The sequence below is a fragment of the Elgaria multicarinata genome, chromosome 4 (genome assembly GCF_023053635.1).
Source record: "Elgaria multicarinata webbii isolate HBS135686 ecotype San Diego chromosome 4, rElgMul1.1.pri, whole genome shotgun sequence".
NCBI lineage: Eukaryota > Metazoa > Chordata > Lepidosauria > Squamata > Anguidae > Elgaria > Elgaria multicarinata.
In genome coordinates, this window is record NC_086174.1 from 65,414,216 (window position 1) to 65,441,660 (window position 27,445).

Sequence of the window (27,445 nt, forward strand, 5' to 3'; positions counted from 1 at the left end):
CAGTGCTCTGTTCACACAGTGGCCAAAGAGCTGATGACCAGGAACCCAAAGCTGGACATGGGTACAACACCATCCTCTCACCCATGTACCCAGCAACTGGTGTATGTACCCCACCAATTGACATATGTAGGCTTACTGCCTCGAATACTGGAGATAGCACATAGCTATCAGGAGTAGTAGGCATTGATAGACTTCTCCTCCAGGAATGTATCCAACGCCTTGTTAAAACCATCCAAATTGGTGGCCATCAATACATCTTGTGGTAGTGAATTCCATAGTTTGACTATGCGCTGTGTGAAAAAGTCCTTCCTTTTATCTGTCCTGAACCTCCCCACCAATCAGCTTCATGGGATGACCCCAGGTTCTAGTATTAGGAGAGAGGGAGAAAAATGTCTCCCTATCCACACCATGCATAATTTTGTACACCTCTATCACATCTCCCCTTAGCCTCCTATTTTCCAAACTAAACAATCCCAGCTGTTGTAACCTTCCCTCATAGGGGAGATGCTCCAGCTCCTTGATCATTATAATTGTCCTTATCTGCACTTTTCCAGCTCTACAATATCTTTTTTTAGGGGTGGTGACCAGAACTGTACACAGTACTGTAAGTGTGGTCACACCATAAATTTGTATAAAATTCTCACAGATACAACACCTATTTGTTGTATTTGGCTGCCATTTCTCATCTGAAGTTCTTTTCTATGGCTCAGCTGAAATGGGTCTTCTGTAATTGGCTTCTACAGTATTTGTGTGTGGTAAAGTATTTCATTATGCAGTTTCATTAAACCGCAGCAGTGTAGCACTTCAGGTTTTCACTACTGCATTCCATCCTTCACAATCCCATTTATGCTGCCTACTGTACAGAATTGCACAAAAGGCTCACTTAGCTCAACATTAATTCAAATTTTTGTATAGCTACTGTACACTCTGCTGTGAATTGTGAAGGACACAATTTCCCACCTTTTCTTTCAATGACTAATGCATTGCTTGGTGGGCAATTCCGCCTGTTTGATGAAACTAGTGCTTGCTATGTATGGCATTATCCTCGAATAAAAGCAAAGGTAGCAACGGGCCATCCTTCTGGGGAAGCAGTTGGCTGCTGTTCTCTTGGCAAGCTGCTTTGGTGCTACCTTATTAAAATAGGCAGCCACTGAGTAATTCCACCAATATGCACCACCAACTAACTTCTCATCAAGTGCCAAATTTGCTGCTGGCCAGCTGTGTCTTGAAAACACTGCACAGTAGCAGCACAGGTTAAGTTGTGGCTCTGATAAGGTATGTTCCTGAACTGCATTTTGGTACTTGAAGAAATATTTATAGAAATATTATCAAGCTTATGCCTTTGTGCTTCATATAGGGCTTTCCCCTATTGCTCAAAATAGTTCACATTAACTCAGCAATCCATTGTTGTTGTTACTCTTATTTATCTATTTTCTTACATTTTTATTCTGACTTTCTTTGCAAGGTATTCAAGGCAGCTTAAAAGGTAGCACTCTGCCCTGATCCAGTGGAGGGCTCTTCTAATAGAAGGGAAAGGGTGGGAATTTTCACTGATTCCTCCCTCCCCATGGAGCCCTCTGCTTCTCCTGCAAATCTCCCAACAGTTGGGAGACCGTCCAGAACAGCATGGGAATGGAAAGATCTGGATACCACTCTATCTCTCACTCTTAGCTTAACCTGTGCCGCTACTGTGCAGTCTTTTCAAGAGACACTGCTGGCCAGCAGCAAGTTTGGCACGTGATGAGAAGGTGGAATAGGTAGCTGCAGGCGGAAGGGGGGGGGGGGCTCAGTGAAAATCATAGAATCACAGAATAGTAGAGTTGGAATGGACTTATAAGGCCATCGAGTCCAACCCCCTGCTCTTTCACAAGGATTTGAATGTCTGTCTGTCTGTCTGCCTGCCTGCCTGTCTGCCTGCCTGCCTGTCTATGGACAGAGAGGTAGAGGTAAAGTGGTATCCAAATCCTTCCATTTGATAGATAGGATGCCTTCTTCAAGCATTGAAAACCTGTAAGCATGAAGGGCAGATGGGGGTGTTCCTGCCAGCCCCATTTGCTCCCCCTGGGGTCTCCCTGTGTTGAGGGGGAACATCTTAAAATGGATTGCAATTGAGTCTGGCTGAACATGTTTTATTTATTTATTTATTAAATTTATACACCGCCCCATAGCCGAAGCTCTCTGGCTTCACAGGACCAGGAATCCTGCCTTATCAGATCCTCTTCAAACCTTCCCCATCAACATAGGGAGATCATTGGTAGAGGGGCTGGGGCTGGTGCATGCACTCCTATCTGTTCTCCACACTTAATTGTTCAATGCCTGACAGAACACATTGAAACAACACATGTAAACAAGCAGAAGAATAGTGATATAAAAACAGGCACATCAGAAGCATCAACAGATCACATCCCAGTCTGTCATCGATGCCTGCTGAAATAAATGGGTCTTAACTGTCCTGTGGAATGCAAACAGTGATGGGGGGCATTCCATGGTTTACAGAAAAGGCTTTGTCTCTTGTATGGAATGGTTGATGAAGACAGGACACAGAGCAGTGTCTTGTATGTTCAACTGACTATGGAGCGAGGTTCATATAAGAGGAGGCCATTTCTAACCCCATACTATTTTAAAAATCAAGACTAGTGCTAGGAATTGAACCTTGGTAAAAAAAAAAATCTGAGTACAAGGCAGAGAGGTGAGGTCTGAGCCAAATCACATATCCCTCCCAAAGTGCAACTGCAACAACAACAACAACAACAACAACAACAACAACAACAACAAATTTACAGATGGCAAACTGGTGATGCTGAGGGAAACACACACACATACAGACACACTGCCATTTTTTTTTAAAAAAAAATTCTAAGTTATTTTATTTTCTTGGAAATGAAGATAGCACTGGAGACCCCAACTCTAACTGCTGTGTTTATCCTTCTCAGAAATAATATCTTCCTAGTCCCTCCCCACCCCCAGTTTCTTAAATATATGCCAGTCTCTGTCTTGTGAATCTTAAAAACAACATCTCTTGCCTATGAATAACATATCTGTTCATTTTCTGTGTAGGAAGGGGTTTGTTATTATTTTAAATTATTTTAATTTTTATTCATCTAAGAAAGTGGTTTGAGACAGGTCCAATATAATTTCAGCTTCATTAGAATAATGGAATTATTGTCTGTAATTCAAAATGAAACATGGCGCCTTGGAAACCAATTAAGAAGAATAACACAATCATTCATATCCATCCAAACCTTTCACAAATTTGGCCTTTTGACCTTTTGGAGTGATCAGATAGATGATAGATAGATAGATAGAGATAGAGAGATAGAGATAGATAATGGTATAGTGAGTTGACTGTCAAAGCTCTGATGTGGCCTAGATGGTAATTATTGCTAAAATGTGATCTGTCAAACCATTTATTTCATTAAAGACATGCAAAACAGATGGGAAGATGGTGACAGAATTCAGATTGGATGTGCTCAGCAATACATTGAAAAAAATGTTATCCTTCTGGACAAATAAAACACCCTTTTATTTCAGCATTTCACAGATGGAACAGCTCTTTAGGCAAAGCACATCTTGGGATACCTCAGGCCTCCATGAAGAAAGTACTATAAATTGTGAAGTGGAGACATGAAGCCAGAAGCAGATGAAAAAGCAGGAGGGAAAGAAATAAGGGATCATAGGTGCATTGTAACATTGCCTAAGGGAGGATTTGGCTTGCGGGAGAAAAGGGTTGCTGGCAAACTTCAGTCAACCCATCCAAAAGCTCTGGGATGTCCTAGGGCCAATTCACATGTACATATATATCGCCTGTTTACTTGATTACTTAAGACTTGATGACTTACAGCTCAATGCCTGAACTGATTCCATTGGGATATATATGGTGATATAAAAGTTCATTCTGTGATGTTTTATTTGTCCTGGCTTGTTAGACTATTTGATACTGCAGTCATTGGTTCATCGAAGTCCAGAGTCCTAGGCAGATGGCTAGCATACCATACTCTGTAATAGCTTAGCCTTTAAAACTATTGTGACGTAGCTCGGTATCACTATCACATAGTATGTACTGACTCAGAGTTCTTTTTTTTTATTTAAAGCATTTATAGCCCACTTTTCCTTCCAGGAGTTGGTCAAAAATGCATAAATTAACAATCTAGAGTCCCCTTTACAATTTAAAATAAAACATGGAGGCTGCAATCTTACCTGGGAATAACTTTTACAAACATAAGAAGAGCTGTGCTGCATCTGACCAAGGGTCCATCTAGTCCAGCATTCTGTTCACACAGTGGCTGACCAGCTGTTGACAGGAAAACCAAAGTGGGACATGAGTGCAACATCACCCTCCTGCCCATGTTCCCTAGCAAGTGGTGTACCCAGGCACACTGCCTCTGATACTGGAGTTATCATCAGGACATTTTGGTTAGCAGGGATGATTACAGCATCTGTTGCCCATATTAGGACTCCCTGTTTCCTCTGAGCTTAGCTTCAGTCCTCAGTAGATGGTGGGAAACTAAATTTTCCCAGTAGCAATATATTGCTGTGAACTATCCCTGTTATAATTCAAAGTATTTTCAGATGGAGAGAGAGATGGATGGATCAATACAGCTGCCTGCATCTTTGGACTCTCTCCATGGAGTTATGGCTACGAGGACTGCCATGATGAACACAGTAACTTCAAAATCTACCACTGCACCAGAACCACCTATTAAAGGTAGCTCTCCAGGAAGGACTAGAGCCACCATAACACTATGCCCTCACTTCCCTTCCCTGCCAGCTGGCTCAGAATTTGGTGCTTGATGGTTTTGAAAGCTGATATACTGAAAGTTATTTCTTTCTGGGTGCAATTCAAGAAATGTTTTTGACTTATGAAAAACTGACTGGCTCAGACCTTGTGTACTTTAGCTTCTTCTTTCTCCCTGGTAAACCAGAGTATAATCCAGGGTGTAACCGCTTTGATAATTTCGAGGTGGTCACTTAAGTATGGGCCTGTTCAGATGACACACTCAGCCATAGTTAGGCCGCTAACCCTTTTGCAGCGAATGGTTAGTGAGTGTGTTTAAACAGTAGTTATGTCGACACCATGGTTAGGAGTGGTTCACATGACATGCTAAACCATATTGTTTAGCTCAAAATGTTTAACCTCTGTGGCTTAGTGTGTCATCTGAACAGGGTCTATGTCGCCCCCATTATGCCCCATGTAAAAGGCAGGGGTGTACGAGCAACCTTTTTTGTTTCCCCCCTCCCAGCTTTGCAGCTTTCTTCCTCAACAGGTCTGGTTTAACCCCAGATCTACCAGTAGCTATTCAAAATGTTTCTGTTTGGTCAGTTTCTCTGGATAAGGAGAGAGAGGCCACAGCTAGACCTAAGGTTTATCCTGGGATCATCCAGGGTTCGCCGCTGCCTGAGCACTGGATCCCCTGTGTGTCACCTAGATGAACAGGTTTGACCCCTGGACAATCCAGGGATAAACCCAAGGTCTAGCTATGGCCAGAGAGTGAGTGAGTGAGAGAGAGAGAGAGAGAGAGAGAGAGAGAGAGAGAGAGAGAGAGAGTTATTCAAGCAGCATTATTTTATAAGATATTTTATAAACCTTTGGTCCCTTGGTTTGAAAACCATAAATTATCCTTCTATTGCTAAAGCCATTAACTTTTGCAGCACAAAATAGCTCAATCTAATCCAATCTGCAAATTATTCTGAACTTGTGGGATAGAGTAGTGAATAGAAATGAATAAAAACAAAGCACATTTAAGTAACAATGCCTGTGATTATATTTGTGTGAATATATTGGCTGATTTACTGAGGTTTATGGAGATTTTGTTGTTGTTGTTCCATTCTGATTTTCTCTGGCTTGAATTACTGGCATTTTGGCTCACTAAACCTCCGAGTTAAAAAGCACAGCAGAAACCACTGAGTTTTGCACGGCTTCTGCACAGTTTCGGCTCATTTGAAACTTTGCTTAGGGCCTCCCTGCTCAAGTGTTAGGGAAAAAATGTCAGAACCACACACGGAGAACAAAAGAAATAGGCAAGTCCAAAGATCCCATGCCTTTTGGAGGTATGAAGGAGCTTAGATGAGCGATCCATGGCTTTCTTTGATCCATGGTGGAGTCACTCTTCTCCTCAGGTGATGAGTACTGAACCGAGAGGAACCCTTTTTCAGTTCTGCTGCCTTCTGACATATTGTCATGCTTGCTGCTTTGATGCTCCCCTGCATATTGTTTTGATATCTCTCCCTTTTCAACATCAGCCAGGAACAATTCCGCTGAACCTGGCAGTAAACAGGACATTAAAGCTATTTTCTGGTTGTTTGCCTGTTTTCTTTTGAGAGGAGCAGACGGGATTTGGCTTCATGGGAGGGGCGGGGTTTGTTTTTACATCTTTAGTCCAAAATGAACAAGTAATTAATAAACCCAAGGAATCAGTGTGCAGGGACACACAAATTAAATGCACTAGATACTTCTTTTGTACGAATTCCACGTCTGAACCAATCACTCCCGGGTCTACCTCCAGCTCCACTTAGGGCAAGAAGCTTCAGAAGCTAATTAATGGATGCACATAAGCTTCAGTCCTGAAGGACATTGTTCATTTCATTAGTTGTGCTATGCTGAATATGGGAGAATGCTGTTGGGGGATAAAATGCACAGGAGCAGAAGAAATGCTTGTCCAAGGAATGGAAACGAAAACAGCTAATGAATGTCCAACCACCACCTGATGCCCTCCTGTCGTCAAGATGCTTTCACCCAACCCAAACATGCCGTTACAAAATTACTTATTGGATTTTTTTTTACATCCCCATAAAGTAAACAGAACAAAATCTCCACCCTAGATATAACTGGATGCCTCCAAGGGAGTAAGCAGAATGTTAAAATACTGCTTAGTTATGCTTTTGGGGTTTTAAGCCAGCTGTCCTCTGGCTTGGTGCCTAATGATTCTACAGTACATTGAAGAAGAAGAAAAAAACAATTCCAGTCCTTGCTCCAGTGATCCATCTAATAAAATGTGTTTTCAAAATATTTTTATTTGCATTGATATGGTAGATAAACAATGAAATCAAATATCAAGGTTTTTTTTTTAAAAAAAAGTAAAATAACCATGATGCTGAGAATGCCCTCAAATCATTATTAATTTTTCATTTTATTTAGTATATTTATGTTCCACTTTTCTTTTTCATTATGGGAATGAAGGATGGTATACATAGGATTCCCAGGTAGTTTCCCATCTAGGCACTGACCAGATCAAAACCTCCTTAGTCAGTATCATGTGTCCATATTTGGAGAGGTGATATTCAATAAATTTAGATGGAAAATATAATTCTGTGATAGAGACTTGCCTTTCATTTTCAGAAGATGGGGATGGGGAGTCAGGAGTCCCATGGACTCCCAGTTGGCCTTGCATCTGGCTTTCCTGGGTGCCTGCTGCACGGCCAACACCCAGGAACCTGCAAAGCTAAGTCACTTCAGGAGGGCTGAATCTCACTTCAGCTTCAGTGCCGAGGTGAGGCAGCCCCCCCCCCCCCCCCCCCGGAGCGCCCTGAGTCAAATTGGGACTGTTTTGGAGTCTCCAAAATAGCCTCTGAGGCGATTCAGGGGTGGGAGTGGGGGGTCTGTGCACAGCCGTAAAAGTAAGTATTTTCATAATGTTGTTAAACTAATTCCATGTTTCTGTAGATGTATCATGTCTAAATGATACTCTCTTTGGGGCTTTACAGTCATACATAAAACCATTCCAGAGGAACATTGTAAAACTAGCCATTGCACATCTATTATTAAGTACTCCCCACATTTATACAGGAGTGTGAATACTGCTCTTGCTAATGCCTCTTAGGGAAACACAAGAATAAAAGGAATATGATGCAAAACAACAAATGTGATAAATAACAGCAGCATGACAAAACATTTGTTTGCAAGGTCAGTACCATGACCTGAGATTATGTCTGTACTCTAGGATTTTCTGGTTACATGTTGTGCTTTTGTGGTCTGCTTTGCTTACTTTGTATTTGGGCTTTTAAATACCTCCTTCTTCCCAATATATCCACATCTCATGGGACGGTGCATTTGCCTTTCCCTTTCATCGGCACTGGCTTCTGCCAGGGTGGATTGTTTTCTCCTGGGATGCCCGCACAGAGTTTGCTTGTCAGTCTCCCCCTTGTACAGTAGCAGTGCATTATTCAAGGTATATGTGCACATGCCACCTTCCCATACTGCCAGCTCAGTACTTCAAAATGGAAGTAGAATTATGAAAATATTGCACAGGTTAAGCACCTTATATGATTTTGCTTCTTCAGATCATGAACAGCAAATTCTGGACGGGTTATGAATGACTAATTTCACCAAGCAGGCATTTAACAACCTGTGCTGAACTTGATTCTGGTTGAGTTGAACATTTCCTCCATTATCTCTCCCTACTTTAAGGACCCAGTCTTTTAGCTTGGGACAACTGGAGGGAGTGGAGATTGTGGCAGAGTGTACTCACAGTTCCTAGTGGAGTGTCTTTTCCTACTGTGGGTTTTGGGGTCTGACAGGGAGAGGGCTTTCTCCATAGCAGAAGTATCTGCAGGAGTAGCAGTCCACTCCAGAGGGTTATGGGGTGTGTAGGACCAACCCTAGGGTCTGGTGGGGAGAAATGCTTTGCTTGATACTGGGGAGTGCCCACAATTGCCAACAGCCTTTTTCCTGAGGCGTGCTTTTGGGCTCTTCTGGTAGGGGGAAGTGGAAGAAGGCCAGATAGGGGTGTTTTCAGTGTTCAGTTGAACACTTGGAAGACCTCAAACCCTTTCAGGGCAAATGGGAGAACACTCAACCATCCCTAAATTGGTTTCACTGAGCCTCTGCTAAGCTACCTAGAGATGTATGAGAAGTCCATTTTGGTGCACATTTTATCAAAATATACTCCCTTCACACGTCCAGGAACTGAATATGGACTTGAGTGCAACCAGCATTTGAAATTCGTACTTTCCCAAGCTTGTGACACGATTCACAGAACAACAACAAAAAGCCTTTGAAAAATGTATAAATTTGAAAAATGCATGTGAGAATGCATACTTCTGAAAAGATGTGCACAAACACACTTTAAACAGCGGGAAGAAAATGTGCACTTTTCAAAACTGCATGGTAAAAACCTAAGCACATTGTAAGAACCTAAGCAAATGACCAGCAATGATCTGTCATGTGATTAAAGAACCAAAATGGAATTGTTTGGCTTTGGGGTCCTTTAATCTAATGCAGTACCCAACCCCTACCTTCTGTTAGCAGGGATGGTGATTTTCATGTTACCCGTTCTTAGTTGACTGTCAATAAATATAGCCACTTGCTGCAAATTGCTACTGGAGCTGCTCTGCCAATCACACCAAGGAGCAAATGTTCAAGTGCTAAAATTAGTTAACACTGCAGTGGTAACATATTAAAAATGGCATGCTGTTACACCAAGTGGCATATACTCATGCCAGTCAGTTTATGAGTTCAGGAGTAAAGGAATTTATCACATGGCATTAAATGCCTCTTCTGTCATTGAGGTTTGTATTTTTAATTTTTTTTACTGAGCTGAGAAAGGTCATCTCAAAAAGCTAAGGGCTGTGTTCCACAGGACATTTCTTGCCAAGATACCCTTCTAAAACATTTACCTCAGTGGGCTAAAATTCCTAGCCCAGTTCACAACTATTTAGGTTGTTAGCTTCGGGCTATTTTGATGACCCACTATTTTCATATTGGTTTTCTTTTTCTGATTTGTTAACAACTTTTAAAAGAACAAATAATGATCTATACAGAAGAGGATATTGTCTATCAATAAAGCTGGGAAAATGCTCATTCTTCAAAAAAGGATTAATTATCACACAAAGGTGGGAGAGGTTTCTTGCTCCTTTTTATTGTGTTCATTCTCTCACAAAGCTGAATAAAAGGAGTCCATGCTCTTAAATGATGTGTTGACCTTTAATCTTCCTCCTGTAGTTCTTAGATAACTAGTTAATTAATTTGGTCATCCATGCAGAATCTTGTAACCTATTTGTTTCCAAGTGACAAAAAAAGAGAGAAGAATTGCCATGCCATGCTTACGCTCTAGAAATATATTAAGTGTGGCTCTGACATCTCCATATTCCCATGTCCCTGCAATATAGAGAACTGATGGGAGGCATATTCATCACTAGCTCATGCTGTATTTCAGTCTGTATACATGAAATGCAACACTCAGTGCCACTTTGGACATTACTTATAGGCATTTACAGGAACAGTGTAACTGCTCCGGTAAATCATCAACTCCTATGAACATTGTGAGTCAGAATTTCACAGGTCTCCACACTGGTAGCTTTCACAATGTCAAAGTTAGATTGCCCTGTGTTCTACTTTCTTGGTTTGTAGGTGTCCTTTATTTGAAGGGCTGTCCAGTCAAAGCCTGGTTTGAAGATAACCATCAGAATGCAGAAAATAGGGGCTTTTAATTTGCGCATGCCAAAGAGCAGTTAACAACAGCAAACTGAACAGGCACAATAGGTAGTATCCTACAGTGATCATCCACAAGTGGGGCCCACCACTTCTTCCATTTCAGAAGCAAACAGCCCCAGCAATTCTGTTGTCCAAGGGAGGAGATTTTGCTCCTTTATGCAAGCCCCGCCAACTTTGGCCAGATCTACACCAAACAAGATAAAACAGTTTGAAAACTGTATATGGAGTGCGTCCTGGGCCCCAACAGTTGTCAATACCATTATAAACTGTAGTTTAAAGCAGTAGTGTAAATCCTGCCTTACTCTGTTCTAGAAATAGGCATTTCTCTTCATTTTATTTATTTACTTATTTACAATATTTCTATACCACTCAATATCTAAAAAAAGATTCCAGAGTGGAGAACATAGGTATAGACAGTAAAAAGAAAGAAGTTTTAAAAAGCAAATTAAAATTCTTCAATTTAAAATAAAGGACCAGAAAAAAAGTCGCTAGTCAGTTGGGGAAGGCTTTTTGAAATAGAGTTGTTTTCAGGAGGTGCTGGAAGCAGTCTAGTGTTGGCCCCTGCCTGACTTCCAGGGGCAGGGAGTTCCACAGAGAGGGGCCAACTCGTAAAGATTCTTCTCCGGTGGATTCCAATCAGGCCATAAGTCCATGTAGAACCACCAGGAGCGTGCCCTCAGATGACCTCAGTGATCAAGCAGGTTGGTAAGGGAGAAGGAGCTCTCTCAGGTATCCTAGTCCCAAGTTGCTGCCAGGGCAGGCTGCTGGTGATCATCATTGTGTAATGCCCACATTGGTAATGTCACAGTCATCCCCACTATGGTCAGCTGTCTTGTAGTTTTTCATTTTTCATTTATTACATTTCCATACTGGCCAATAGCCAAAGCTCTCTGGGTGGGTTACAAGAATTACTAACCTTAAAAATACATTAGGCATAGTATATTTACTAGGGATGTGCTCCGCTCCGATTAGGAGCGTAGAAGCAGTAGCGGATTGGCCTGCTCCGCCTTACCCAGAGGCGGAGTAGGAGCGGACCGTGGACCCCCTAGAAGCAAGGCGAAGAGAAGCGACCATTTTTCGGAGCTCCGAGTTCAGGCGGAGCGCTCCGGTCGCCATCTTGAAAACATTTCGCCATAGGATTGCATTGCGGCAAATAATCGCGCATAACTACGTTGTTTTTGAAGCTATCGCTCTGGAAATTCTTGTGCTCAGAGAGTCGTGGATGGGGGTCATTTTGAGACCACTCTCACCTCTCTGCGTTGTCCGTGTCGCGTGCTATATTTTTTTGAAAATCGGGTCAACCGCGCGGCTCAAACTGCGTTTCGGCTTTTCGCCCATAGGATTGCATTGAGGGAAAGAATCGGGGATAACTGGGGGGGGGTTTAAGCTGTCGTTCTGAAAATTCTTGTGCACAGAGAGTCGTGGATGGGGGTCATTTTGAGACTACTCTCAACTTTCTGCGTGCTGTGGTTCACGTGCAATGTTTTTGTGAAAATCGGGTCAACCGCACGGCTCAAACTGCGTTTTCGGCTTTTCGCCCATAGGATTGCATTGAGGGAAAGAATCGGGGATAACTGGGGAGGGGTTTAAGCTATCATTCTGAAAATTCTTGTGCACAGAGAGTCGTGGATGGGGGTCATTTTGAGACCACTCTCAACTTTCTGCATCGTACGGGTCGCGGGCTAGAAGTTTTTAAAAAATCGGCGGGAAAAATACCTTTTTCAAAGGGCTGAGGGGCAGAGTCAGCTCCCGGTCATGATGATCCCAAAGTTGGAGGAGGGCATAGGCAAAACAGGTAACTTGGGATTCTGGGAAACTTCTCTTTCTTCATCTGAACGGGCTTTTCCCCGTGTTTTTTAACACAGTAGCCCCACCAAATGCACAAACACAACCTGAAATCATATACTAAGCCAAGAATAAGAGATAGAAACACAGCACTGCTCCCCACCCTAACCTTGGTGAACAACTGAATCGATGTGGTGCAAGGGGATGAGCTCCCCTAGGGCATCTCATCGTGGACGTGCCCCCACTCTCTCCTGCACTGGAAGGCCATAGAGCCTTCCAAAGAGAGTAAAACGGTGGAGCAATGCCTATCATGAGTTGAAGTGAATGGTCACTTTTCAGTGGTGGAGCAATGCCTGTTCTGAGTCGAAGTGAGCGTTTTACTTCTTCTCAGAGCTGTTGGTGGCTGTCAGTGTCTTGAACTGGCAGCTACTTCCCCCTCCCCCGGGCACGTCCCCCTATTGCTGGTAAAAGACAGATATAGCCTTTTTAAAAAAATTCTTCTTGCTGTTTATTGAGCAACACTGCTGCTTTTAATTCCACCCCTCCTTTGTTTATTGATTGAATTATTCCATTTTATATGCATTACTGGCTTATCCTTGGCTCACTTCCTTATGCCCCCAGAAATGCCAGCTGCATGCCTGCCTGCCTTCCCTCCCTCCTCCCCTGCCCACCTCGCAGGGATGTTGTGTGTGGGGTGCCCGATTTTCAAAAATTCGCCAAAAATCAGGGGATGATGGGATTGCTTTGAAACTTGGCATGCGTGTGTATATCCCCATGAGGTGTCATGGTGCCAAACATGAGGTTTCTAACTTGAACAGAAAAAAAGTTGTATAATTTTTTAGCTTTCAATGCAAGCCTATGGGGGGGGGGGAAACGGAGCTCCGGATCCGGATCCGGAGCTCCGGGCGGAGCGGAGCGGAAGTGGGCGGAGCGGGGGCGGAGCGGCCCGATCCGGAAAATGGCGGATCTGCAAGTGAAGCGGAGCGGGGGGTCCGTGCACACCCCTAATATTTACATACAAACATATAAACAAGACACACACATATATCTACAAAATTTTACACAATCCAAAATAAGAAAAAAATCTTTGCGGGCAAGGTGTAGGTGGCCATCCTGTGTTAAAAATGTATTTAGGAACTTTGAAAATCACAGAGATATCTACAGTGGTGAGCTCCCCAAAAATATTACATTGGTCAAATGAAGCCCTGTTAGCTAGGGATGTGTGGATCAGCAAAACATGAGCTCACTTGAGTTTCATCTTGAACCTTATTCCAACTCAAGTCCATATTTCCTTTTTGCATGAAAATCCATGTGTATTTTTGTGCATGTTTTCCCCCCAGATGTAGACATCAATTGTGCGCATCTTTGAAATCTGTGGATTGTGCACCTTTTTCAAGAATATGATTGTTTTTTATGCACCATTTTCAAATGTGTAAATTCTGTCAAACACATGTTTTTTGGGTCTGTGAATTATATTGTAAGATCGGAAATGGACAGACATCAACTACAGATTGCATCTGAGTCCCTTTTCAGTCTGGAAGCTGTGAACTGGTTAAATCCTGATCACAAATGAACTGAATCAAATTTCTTATACATATTCCTTACTGTTAGCTGAGGCCTGTTTTTGAATGGAGATGGTATAGGGGAAACCTGAGACTTTCCACTGAGTGATGGTCTTTTCATTTGAGTAGAATGCTCAGTGAGGTGAAGAGAATGGATAAAAGGTAACAACTGAACCAGCTCTCAGAAAGAGAAGCAGGCTACTTTAGTGCAGTTTAAGAAATGGTGGGGAAAGCATCCATATTCTCTCTGTGGCATCATAAAAACATATAGATTTCAAGACTGTGGGCTAATCATATTTCCTCATCGTAAACCCAGTAATAGCTTTTAAGGTACAGATGTACTTCCAGAAGGAAATCAGTCAAAACCACCAAGCTTTTTTAAAAAAAATACTGGCAATGAGCTTCTCAGTTGCTGGAAGGGTCAGATGGGGGAAGGCCTGACTTCCTTCCTTAAAATTTATGTCGTGGAACCCAGCTCTGCTCCTTACTCCACTCTTGGCTCTAGCACTGCTTCAGATGGAGGGCTGATGAGTAGGGATGCCAGAGAAAACCACAATGGAATCAAATGAGTTTGGATGCTATGAATCCTCCTACATAAGTTCAGTAGACATGTGGACCAGATTTTTTTTAAAAAAACTTTCTAGAGTTTTATGCAACTTAGTTGTAGAAAAATACATAAAATAGATAAACACTGGCCAAAAAATGCACATTTTCCCCATAGGCTAAAGAACAAAATCACACATTTTGGGGAGATTTACACACTTGGTGGGGGGATTTCTTTTGCATTTTTCAAAAGTGCAAATTTGCAGAAATGTGGATTTGTGCAAATTTGGGAAATTTGAAAAAAAAAAACCTGATTCCATATGAACATAAGAGGAGACATGCTGGATCAGACTATGGGTCCATCTAGTCTAGCTCTCTGTTCAAACACTGGCCAACCAGCTGTCAACCAGGAGACCAGGAGCAGAGCATGAGTGAAACAGCAATCTTCCGCCCATGTCCCCTGGTAACTGGTGCAACTGATCCTATGAATGAGCAATCTGCGAAATGCAAATGGAACAGAATCCATACATCCATACTGATGAATGAACCCTAACCATGTTCAAAACATCTTATTTATTTAATTAGTGCATTTACAGTATATCTCATCTTTTTCCAAGCAGTCTCCCTTCAAGGCACTAATCAGTTCCAACCCTGCTTAAGTTCTCCTACATCATAATTTATTTGCTTTAATCCTCCAGATAACCTAATTCTTCTTTGAAGGCCTGCACATATGCATGCTATTCGCTGTTGTGGTGCGTGTGTGTGTGTGTGTGTGTGTGTGTGTGTGTGTGTGTTTCATTCTTAAACACCACTGTTTAACAGGAAAGGGTGCAGTAGGCATGTAGCAGATGCCATTTCTCGAGGACACTGTGCATTTTTTGTTGTTTATTTATTCAGTCGCTTCTGACTCTTCGTGACTTCATGGACCAGCCCACGCCAGAGCTTTTTGTCGGCTGTCACCACCCCTAGCTCCCCCAAGGTCAAGTCTGTCACCTCCACCATGCATATTCTCAACATTGTGTCAGTGGGACACTTTAATGACAAGGAAGCCTTATGACCATGACTGTGGCAGTTAAAGTTCTGAATTTGTTAAATTATCTGCTTTTTTCAGAACAGGACTAAAGCATGGTTGGACTCCCACTACCATACCAATGAGGCAATTAATTCCCCAGGCAGGTATCAGAAACTCAGATCATTAGCAGCTCTCAATTGGGCAATACTTTTAATTATTCAGCATAATAAAACTTCTGTTTGTGGGCTATAATCCTTTCTCTGATGTCCCACAGTGACTTTCCAGGTGAATCATTCTGAAGGAAGACACACTGTCTCTCTTTTTTTCTTTTTCTTTTTGGTCTCTTGTTTCACCTGCAAGTTAATTAACTCACAGTTTGATCTTCCATATGAAGACATGAAGCTGCCTTACAACAAATCATACTATTGGTCTATCTTGTCCAGTAGTGTACACTCTTAAGGGCAACAGTTCTCCAATGTTTTCAGTGGAAACCTACCCCAACGGTGTGTTCTGTGCCTATAAGTTTCCAAGCTCAATTCAAGGTGCTGGTTTTAACCTATAAAACTCTATACAGCTTGGGACCACAATGCCTGGTGGAATGCTACTCCCGACATGAACCTACCCATATACTGCGCTCAACATCTAAGGTCCTCCTCCGAGAGCGTATTCCGAGGGAAGCTCGGAGGATGGCAACACGGGAGAGGGCCTTTTCGGTGGTGGCCCCGACTGTGGAATGATTTCCCCGATGAGGCTCGCCTGGCGTCAACACTGTTATCTTTCAGGCGCCAGGTCAAGACTTTTCTCTTCTCCCAGGCATTTAACAGCATTTAACAACCCTAAGTGTTTTTTTTTTAACAGACCCCAGAACTTTTGTTTTTAAATGGATATTGTTGTTTTTATACTGTTGTTTTTATGTTTTTGATATTTTTAAATTTTGTGTACTTTTTAATGTTTACTATTTTTAACTTTTGTAAACCACCCAGAGAGCTTCGGCTATTGAGGGGGGGGGGTAATATAAACGAAATAAATAAATAAATAAATAAATAAATAAATAAATAAATGTTAGGAACTGATGCACACAAGGGATGCATGCTACTGAGCTATATGGACCCTCTTTTATTACTTTCCCTTGTACAAGTCATATCAACAACAGCCTTTCCCCAAGGATGTGGCTCTTCAAACCCACATGTCTGGCTTCCAATTATAAGCCTCTTATCCTGTGAGATGCCCCCTAAGTCACACCAGTCCATATGAGGGATGGTGGTGACAGAAAGGAATCAATGTATTGTATTCAGATTATTATTATTGTTATTTTAAAAAAAGTTTTACTCTGGGACAAGGAGCTGATAGTGGGAAGGGTCTACAAAGCATCCAACGTTGACATTCTCCAAACCCAAATAGTGCTAGCGGAGCTCTGCCAGATCTTTCTGTTGCACTAGCAGCAGCAATCAACCCTCCAAGGAGGACCAGAGCTACCATATAATAATGCCTCACAGACCCATCTCAGATAGAAGGATACCATGATCAATGATATTGAAAGCTGCCGAGAGGTCCAGCAGAACCAACAGAAACACTCCTTCTGTCCAGTACCTGGAATTGATCATTCACCAAGGTGACCAAATCAGTCTCTGTCCCATAATCAGATCTGAAGCCAGAATGTAATGGATCTAGATAATCTGCACCATCCAGAAATCCCTGGAGCTAAGAAGATACCACATGCTTCCTTGGACTTGGGTCCACCAGAGCCTCCATAAAGTGCACATTTCCTTCAGCCATGCTAGTGGCAGTCACCATTAGTATGTCTGGGGGAATCACACACTTTCTAGTGGCTTTAGAAAATACATTTTCCCTCCTCTTCTCCAACTGGGTCCTTTAAAGCCCCAATTGGAGCAGTGGGGCGGGGGCGGAAAAGCACACTTTCCATCGGGTCTGGAAAGTGCGCATTTCCCTCCTCCATGTGAATTATGCCATTAGCATAGAGTGGGGAATGAACAATTTCTGGACCCTCTGGAAATCATGCATTTCCCTGTTTCATGCCAATGGCAGCTGCCATTAATGTGAAGGGGGAAAGGGTGGATGCTTGCCTAGGGCTCATGAGCCCTGCAAGCCCTTGGCACAAGCTCATGTGACCCAGATCATTAGGGTGGACTGCATGAATGGGGGGAGCGTTCGGGGGCAAATGCTTCCCATGTCCATAAAACCCTACTTGTCATAAAGAGCCATACACCACTAACCTTACCTGCTTAGGCAGTCTCCTCCACCGCCGCAGCTGCTTTTATAAGTCAAGAAAGGCAAGGTCCAGCTCACAGAAGTGAGCTTCTACAAGAATCCTGTTCACATCCTCATGCTGTACAATTGAAAAATATCCATTGTAACTTGACAACCATGGCACAAATTTACATCCACTGGACCTGTATCAACTATGACAGTTAGGTCAGCATGGGATATGATCAATTTTAACTGCAACGTGTCATGTAAATTATCCCAATTGGGTTTTCAATTGGACCCCCTTTTCTTCTTGTGGGCCGAAGTGTAATAGGCCTCTGATCACCTGCAAAAGTTCCTGTAGAATTTCTTCATATACACCTCCACATTGCCACCTTTTTCACTTCTTTTTGCTGACTGTGGCTACTCTGTTTCCACCCCATTGCTGTTCAGCACTATATCTTTTCTTTGCCTGTAGTACATAAGAATGAGGACAGGAAATATTGCTGTCACTCAGATTTGACTTTGTGACGTTGCCACATAACTAAATCTGATTGGCTACGTGGCTTCACCGCACAGTCAAATCAGAGTGAGGGTAGTACTAAATCTTTATTGTGCAGCATGCAGCTGAAGAAACAAAAGGGCTGTGATTCACAGCAAAGAGCATAGGTATCACCATCAGGAGCACTACTGTGAGTAAGAGAGCCAAATGATTTGCCCTTGTTTTCAGTTTCTCCTAAAGAGTCATGTAAACAGAGAGGAGTAAAAAAGGACCCTTTTAGCTCAGCCCTTGTTTAGAATATCCAACCACAGAAACCTGTGGTCATTTCTTTGGAAGGTTTGAAGTGCAAGATTTGTTTTAGCACTAGTCCTTTCAGAGGCTCATAGATCACATATTCGTCTAAGGCCAGACTAGGCTGACATACTTATACAGAACATGGGGTAAGTGCCATATATATTATTGTTCCATGCCCTTTGGAGACATTATAAAATATCGGGATAATCTATAATTGGAGAAAAACATTTTTTAAAAAGCTGCATTTATCTTCTTAAGCTGTCTCAACCTCAGAATAAAATGCCTTTAGGGATCTTTAGAATAGTGCTTGCTTCATAGAAATTGGTTCCCCAGTGCCCTATATTTAAAGGAGATAAGCAATCCAGAGTTGCAGGTGAACAGATCCAGGAGCAAGATGTCAATCATGTCTAAATGAATCCCGCCCCTTCCATTTCACAATGTCATTGTTTCTCAGCAGGGAGGGGAGAACCAGCAATTGTTTTGAGCTCACTTAAATTCTCTGAAAAATCATTGTGGCTCACTCCTGTTTTTGTTTTCAACCTGTACTTTGGCTCATTCAACAGGAAAAGTGTGCATGAAAATGCATGATGGGTTTTGATTTGTTTTAAATGCACATTTCCAAAAATGCTCATTTTTTAAAACATGATTGCAAATTTTGGGGATTTGCAAACATTTCTCAAAAAAAGGCACTCCTGCTTGTGTTCATATTAAGAATTATGAATGGGATGTGTTTGCATGATATTCAAACTGAAACAAAACTGTCATGCATCCCTATTTTTTCAGTGGTTTTTCATCAAACACCATAGGGGGGTTATAAGATGAATGTTAGGGAGAGCCAGGGACATATTGTAACATTTTAGGGGCTGCACTCAACCCTCTCTTAGGCTATGTCTGTTTAGGCCAATCTGAGTGTACTGTTTTAGACCATGGGTCCTATTGATAGGGTGACCATATGGAAAGGAGGACAGGGCTCCTGTATCTTTAACAGTTCTATAGAAAAGGGAATTTCAGCAGATAGGGTGACCAGATAAAAAAAAGAGGGCAGAGCTCCTGCAGCTTTAACTGTTGTGATGAAGAGGGAATTTCACCAGGTTCTGCGTGCATACAAATGACACCTGCTGAAATTCCCCTTTCAATACAACTGTTAAAGATACAGGAACTCTATCCTCCTTTCTATATGGTCACCCCCTCTATTGATGTTCTGTCCTGTCTCTGTTGTGGTGAGGGTTCAGCATCATTGGGAGCTGATGAGGCCTGGGTTACAGGGTTCTACTATGGATTGGTCTTTACCAGGGCAAGTCAGATCTCCCAGGGAGGCAGGAGCAGGAAGAGGACTGTAGGGATGTCCAACATTGCTAAATACAGCTCTTTTGAGGCCTGACGGACTCACTCCCACCCCTCCACTCAGGCTGTTTTTGCAAGCTGAATCGGGGGTCTGCTTCCAAAACTCAGGAACTTTAATGGGTTTTCCCCCCTAGGCGTAAACCCTTCCTTAAACCCCATTTCTGCATATTATGGCTGTAATTTGCAGAAATGGGGTTTACGGTGGGAGTGAGGACTTCCCACCCTACACTGCACTGTGCAACCACCCCTTTCTCCCTGCCACCATCAGCTCCAAGTCTGGAGATCCCAGTGCATATGAAAGGTAAGGCGGGGGGCTCTCCGGGGGCTGACAGCAGCAGGAGGAGAGGGATGGCCATGCACTGCTGCTATGCTGACATCGGCGGTCATGTGGCAACAGTGGTTGGAAGATCCCACGGTGTGCAAATGTCTCCTTTTCCCTCCTGTGCTCCAGGCTCACTGTGCACAATCTTTCTGTGGTGGCGGCAGGTGATGGGTGGCAGCAGCAGGGGCTTCTGCCACTGCCGTCTGCTCAGCCCACAACTGCTGCCCTATGCAAATCCCTTGCGCTCTCCCTGCTGGTGTCACTCTCCCTGCCAGCAAGCAATTATAATGTAATGGTGGTGGTGCCAGTGATTCTATGTGGCAGTGGTGGGCACTCCTGCCATCATCACCCACCATCCACTACCACCAGCACCACCTCCAACATGTGCAAATGCCTCGGATTCGCCTTGCTGGTCAGCATTGGCAAAGGAAAGCATGAGGGGTTTGTACCCAGAGGTGCTGGCAGCAGACGTCTGTGCATGGTGGCACATGGGTTGAGTTGGGCCAGCTTGTTGTCCAGCAAGCTGAAGTCCAGGGCATTGAGCCACCAAAGGTTTGGTGGACATGACCCCCACCCCACCCGATGGTTACCTCCACCATCCCTAAAGCACAACACCATGAAACTTCAAGTATTGCTGGGAGAATCTGTGGCTATCAGGCAACATTTTATTGAATGCCTCCATTTGTGTCTCTGAATACAAATGTGTATGATGTTTATTCTTTTCACAATGTGGTGGATACGTTTTCTGCAGCTTCCTTCCTTCAGGCTTTAGAAACTCAGGTCCAATCCCACAGGGATTGGACCTGTAGAAAGGGGAAATTGTAGAAAGGGGACATGTAGAAAGGGGAAATTGAAAGTGCTCCACCTTGGGATGAAAGCCTTATCCTTCCCCCTGCCAGACAATCAATGGTACTGACCATTATCAGTCTTGGATTAGGCATTCAGCCCAGGGAAAATGCCCACATGGCTCCTCCATTATTATTATTATTATTATTATTATTATTATTATTATTATTATTATTATTTTTATTTGTATCCCGCCTTTTGCCCAATGCTGGGCCTCAAGGCGGCCTTACAAAGTTTAAAATATACATGGGGGGGGGAGGGAAACAAAACCATAAACAATTAAAAAATACACAACAAAATTATAAAACATTAACATAGATGGAGGGCTGGATTATTCTCCAAAGGCCTGCTTGAACAAAAAAGTTTTAGCCTGCTTCCGAAAGCCCATCAAGGAGGGAGCCAGCCTAGCCTCCCCAGGAAGAGAGTTCCAGAGCACCGGAGCAGCCAACGAGAAGGCCCTCTGCCATGTTCCCACCAAGCGTGCCTGTGAAGAAGGTGGGACTAAAAGAAGGGCCTCTCCAGAAGATCTCAAAGCACGGGCAGGCTCATAAGGGAGAATACGTTCTTTCAAATAACCTGGACCCGAACCATATATGATCCTCCTTTGGATCATGCTTTTAATTAGGTGGGGGTGCATGATGACATTATTTCTGTCCAGAGAAGAGAAGCAAGATGACGAGTTTCATTTATACCAATCTCATATGGGATGAGAATCTTTCTCCCGACTTGCATCTTCAATCAATACGAACATCTGCTTCCCTCGTTGTATCATTTTACCTATCATTGCATTGAGCAGCCCAGTTATGATGCTTTATGAACTGTACCCCAACTAAAAGGCTGCATGTCACACCATTTATTTCCTATGAATATATCTGTATTCACATCATTCAGACTACGTTATGGATCCAAACTGCTAAAAAATTCATAGACTAAAAATACTCCCATGGACGTCACTTACACAACTTTTTAATTTAATTTTAATTATTAATAGTATAGTTATGCTCTTCGTTTCTGCATTGTGAAATGTGTGACTGCCAAAGTATCAGCCTATCCACTTTTATAGCATTTCCTGCAACACCTTCAAGTTCCTTGAAGCTTCCCCCACCCTCACTCAAAGTTAATTAGGCAGTAATTTGTTGGCATTATTTTCACAGATGCTATTGCAGGGAGATGTTCTGTGATCAAGACATGCTGGCCCCAATCCAGAGATCATTGCACTGTTCTGCAGGTGAATTTTTCTCCCGGAAAATAGATGGTTGGCCCTGTCAGCTTGGACAAGGCTATTGGAAGCTCAGACACCTTCTGACAGGTGATTTATCGTGTCCATCTACAGCTGCCAGATGTGATTCCCCCCGCCCTGGATAGCATCCCGTTGGACATATGAACTATACCTAGAAGGGCAATGCAAGCACAGAAGCCTCTTTCTGACTGTGGATTGCTTTATATTGTTATGGTTGCTGGCCTAACCACTTCTGTGTTAGGCAGATGGCTGGTTGATAGTTCAAAATCATTGTCGTTTCCGCTATGAGAGTTAATGGTTAGGACAACTAACAGCAACTGTGTTGTCAGCCTGGCCCCCATTTTGCATTGTCTACAAAGTCCCATATCTAGCATAGTTCTGAGGTATTGGCAGAGGGGAGGGGAGGTGAAAGTCACCAAAAAAATGGAGAAGAAATGTGGGAAAGTACTGCAAAGTGGGCTTTTATTTGTAGGGGGTAAGAAAAGAGAAATCTCAAAACTTTTCTGAGAAAAATGTCCTCGGAGAATTTTGGCTCAGTTCTGGTCACCATTCTTTAGGGTTCAGTACCTTCTCCAGGATCTTGCAAATGTTAAATTTATGAGGGTAAATTGCAGATACATCTCATCTCTAAGGCAGGCATAGAGAGATGATTGTACAATGAAAGACAGGAGACTCATGCATACTCCTTGGCCACCTCATATTATTTATTTATTACATTTTTATACCGGCCAATAGCTGAAGCTCTCTGAGTGGTTCACAATTATTATTATTATTATTATTATTATTATTATTATTATTATTATTATTATTATTATTTATTACATTTATATACCACCCCATAGCCAAAGCTCTCTGGGCGGTTTACAAAAGTTATGTAAGGTAAGCACAAGACCCCTGAGCCTAACCCATGAAAATTTCTCTGAAATTTCTTTCCTTTTTCAATTTCTTTCTGAAAGCAATTTCTTTTCTATAAAATTGAATGAGAATGGTCAAAAATGATGGGGGAGAACATTTCAGCACAGCACTAAAATAAACATTTAAGGAGGCACCATTATTTTCTTCTGTGAGTTAGCCAGTCCCAGTCTCGTGAGTCCAAGTTCCAAAGTCAATGCTGAATTCCAATCCAGCAAGAGCAGGCTGGAGTCACCTTGTGAGACTTTCTTGTGATGAGTTTGAGGTTAGCTACAGAATATCCTAGTAAAGCAAAATAGTCCCACTCTTGTTTCTGTGGATTACCATACTTCAGAACTCTTTCCTGAATATCATTTCCTCCACTTATTCTGTGCCTCCAATAGATAAAGTGATTGGTAAAAAGTAGTGCCTCCAATAGATAAGGCGATCAGTAAAATAAGGATTCTGTATGGTTAAATGGAAATCAGGGGGTGGGTTGTTATAGCCTTACTAAAATCAAAAGGATTTCCTCAAACTTCCCGAAAATTGCACATACCTGAACGAAATGCCTAGTTTACATAACTTTAAAATTTAAGGAAGATTGGTTAAAGATTGAGGGAGAAAGGGCAGGAAGAAGAAGAAGAAGAAGAAGAAGAAGAAGAAGAAGAAGAAGAAGAAGAAGAAGAAGAAGAAGAAGAAGAAGAAGAAGACTCAGTCACATGAAAGTGTTTCTGAAAATGTGCTTGCTTGCAAACATTTGGTGCCTGTCTCCTGTAAAGACACTATAGCAACCATGTTTTAACAGTTGGTGTTTTCTCATTCCCTTCCTACTGTACATGGTGGACTGGAATTACTTTTTTAAAAAATAAATCAATTTACTTTTTTAAAATAAATAAATAAATTATTTGCTAATAAAAGCCTATGGAGGTTCATAATGAGGCACTTGGAATGTTGAGGGTGCAGAGTGGAGGAGTGTAAAACTGCTAGAGCTGTGATCTGCTTCTCTTCGGTTCGGAGAAGCAACAGAGAAGCAGGGTGATCCGCCTCCGGTATAGGTGGAGGAGAAGCAGATCAGGGGGGCTAGCGGAGCATGGCAAAGAGAAGTGACCATAGCGAATCACTCCTCTTTTCGTGGAGCGCTCTGCCCACCATTTTGGATATTTTTCCCCATTGGATTGCATTGCGGAAAAGATTAGCAGATAACTTTTTGTTTTTCAAGCTACCTCCTTGAAACTGAATGTGCTTAGAGAGTTGTGGGTGGGGGTCATTTGTGCCTATTTTCAGCACTTTGCGTGCTGCAGTTTGCTTGCTATACTTTTTTAAAAAAAAATAGGGTAAAAAAAGCAGGGGGTACCATTTTTTGAAGCTCTGAGAGGCAGATTCAAATCCCAGTCATGATCACCTGATGAAGCATCCTCCAATCCCAAAGTTGGAGTTGGGGGATAAGCAAAACTGGATACTTAGTAACTTGGGATACTGGGAAACTTTTCTTTCTTAGTCTCTGAACGGACTTTTCCCAGTGTTTTTTGAAACAGTAGCCCCACCAAATGCACAAACTCAACCTGAAATCATATACTAAATCATATACTAAACAAATAAATAATAGATAGGAAACACAGCACTGCTACCCACCCTAACCTTGATGAACAACTGAATAGATGAGGTCCCCTAGAGCATGTGCACACTCCTGCCCTTGGAGGGTCATCAGAACCCTCCAAAGATTAACTAGTGGAAGAAGCTACTATGCCTGTCATGAGTTGAAGTGTAAGTTAGCTTCTGAAAGACTGGTCCCTAGACAGGGCCAGTCAAATGGGCACAATTCCCCCTCCCCCTGGGCACGTTCACTTTCCTCTTACTGGTGAAAGACAGACATAGCCTTTTTTTAAAAAAAAAAAAATCTTCTTGTTGTGATTCAGCAACACTGCTGCTTTTAATTCCACCCCTCCTTTGTTTATTTATTTATTTATTTATTACATTTTTTACACACCCCATAGCCCAAGCTCTCCTGGCTTTCCCTCTTCAGTGAAGTCAGGCAGGCTTTCATTGTGGTTCAACTCCTTATTGTTGTGGTTCTTCTTCTTGTTGTTGTTATTATTATTATTATTAATTAGTACTACTATTATTAACGTTATTAATGGCTGTGATCACAGTGCAGTCAATCAACTCTGAAGCAAGGATCACAAAGCTTTACTCTTATCCTCCTCGTCCCCTAGTTATGGGATGCAAAAGAAAAGGCATCTCTCTGTGCTGCTCCTGCTTCACAAGGACAGTTTGCATTACTGGCTTTGAAACAATCCTTGGCTCACTTCGTTGTGCCCCCAGAAATGTCTGCTGCATGCCTGCCTTCCCTCCTCTGCCTGGGTGCTGTTGTGGTGGGGCATCTTCTGGGACTGACTTCCCCATAGATCTACGGCATAGTTGTATATCTCTGCTTGCCTCTCTGCCTGCCTGGTGCCTGGGAGATGTACTACATGATGGGCTTTGTGGTTCAATCCCACAAGCCTCTGGCATACTTGCTCCCAGTGCTGCCTGTCCTCCTCTGTTCCCGCCTCACAGGGATGGTTTGTGCATATCTTGCTTTGACTCAGGGAGGGTATCCTTCCGCGTGATAAAAGGCAGCTGCATTGCACGCTCTTGGTGTGTGTGTGTATGTGTGCATTTTTGGAAGTGTTTCACCTGAGATGAAGATCTTTATTTAGAAAAAAAATCTTGATTCCCCCAAATCATCTGTGCTATTGATTGCTATGGGCAAGAACTTTGCAAAGGATCCCTATGGGCAGGTATGGTTTCCTTATGGGCATACTGTTCTTTGTGAGGGATTTTTCATATATTCCCCCAAAATCAGTGGAGGATCGGATTTCCTTCCAACTAGGCATGAAGGTGGATACATGGATAAGCTATCATGGCAGCAATTTTGAGGTTTCTAACATGAAAACTGATGGAGTTCTAGCATGGGATTTGAATTGGGGTGAGTTCAAAGGAAAAAAGTCACCAAAATCAGGGGATGATGGGATTCGCTTGAAGTTGCCATGAATGTGGATCTAGACGGCATCTGCGAGGGTGTCCACCTTCAAGTTTGTATCTGTAAAAATGTCGGCGTAAATCCCATTTCTGAAAATGGGGTGTTGGATTTTCAAAAATCCCCCAAAATTTAGGGGATGCTTGGATTTGCTTTAGAGTTGGCATGCGTGTGTATACAAGGATAAGCTGTCATGGTGCTGATTTTGAGGTTTCTAACTTTTACAGTGACAGAGATATCAAAAGGGGTGTGAATTGGGGTTAAGGGGTGATGCTTTAAAGGTTAAAAAATTGCCAAAATTCAGGGGATTATGGGATTTACTTGAAGCTTGCCATGAATGTGGATCTAGATGGCATCTGTGAGGGTGACCACTTTCAAGTTTGTATCTGTAAAAATATAAGAGTAAATCCCATTTCTGAAAATGGGGTGTTGGATTTTCAAAAATTCCCCCAAAATCAGGGGATGCTTAGATTTGCTTGAGGCTTAGCATAAATATGTATACATTGATAAGGTCTCATGGTGCCAATTTTGAGGTTTCTAACATTAACAGGAAAAAAGTTATAGGCATTTGGATTTCAATGCAAGCATATGGGGGGCGGAAACGGAACTCCGATTCGGATCTGGAGCTCCACAGTGAAGCGAAGCAGACCATAGGTGGATTGCTGCGGAGTGGAACAGACCCGATCCAGAAGTTGCAAATCTGGAAGAGAAGAGGATCGAGGGGTCCGTGCACAGCCCTAATAACTGCCATCTGGAGCAAAAGCGGCAGCAGCAAGCAGCAGTGGCAGTGAATTTCTGGGACCTCTGTGTGTTTGTATGTGTATGCAGTCAAGCAATCCCCTCAGGGTGACCGGATCCTACCACTTCTTTTTACTGGTCTGTCCTCCTACCCATTCCACTTCTTCCTCTGTTTGCTGGGAACAGAAGGCTTAGAAGGAAGCTATGAAATAAAATGGGAGCAAAACTTTGATTCATAAGCAGGCCTCTCTTTCCTTGAGGGCAGAGAGTTTTTCTGCCTGAAGTCTGAGGAGCAGCCTCAGACTGGTTCTTGTCTCTCTTTTGGGAGAATTCCAAAATCTAGATTTTCAGTCCCAAATCTGGATTTGGGATTGAAAGACCCAGGAAATGTGTGGGTGCATGGAGGGTAAGTTGCACAACATCGTGACTGATCATGGAGCACAGCAGATAAGGCATTAGCCTGAGCTTCTGATTTCACGGCTTTGCGAAGTTTGGACCAAGGTGAGAAAGCTTTATCTTCTACTGCAGTCTTTTAAATTGGCAGGTTTTTTTGAGGATTGAATCCATTCTTTCTTTAAGCATATTAAGTAATAATTTATAAGGATTTGTGAACAACCAGTTCATTGAAGACAACCTTTTTCTTTCTTTATTGACCATGTTTGTGTATAAGTATATATGCGGAATGCCTTATCTGAAAATATTGAAATATTAAT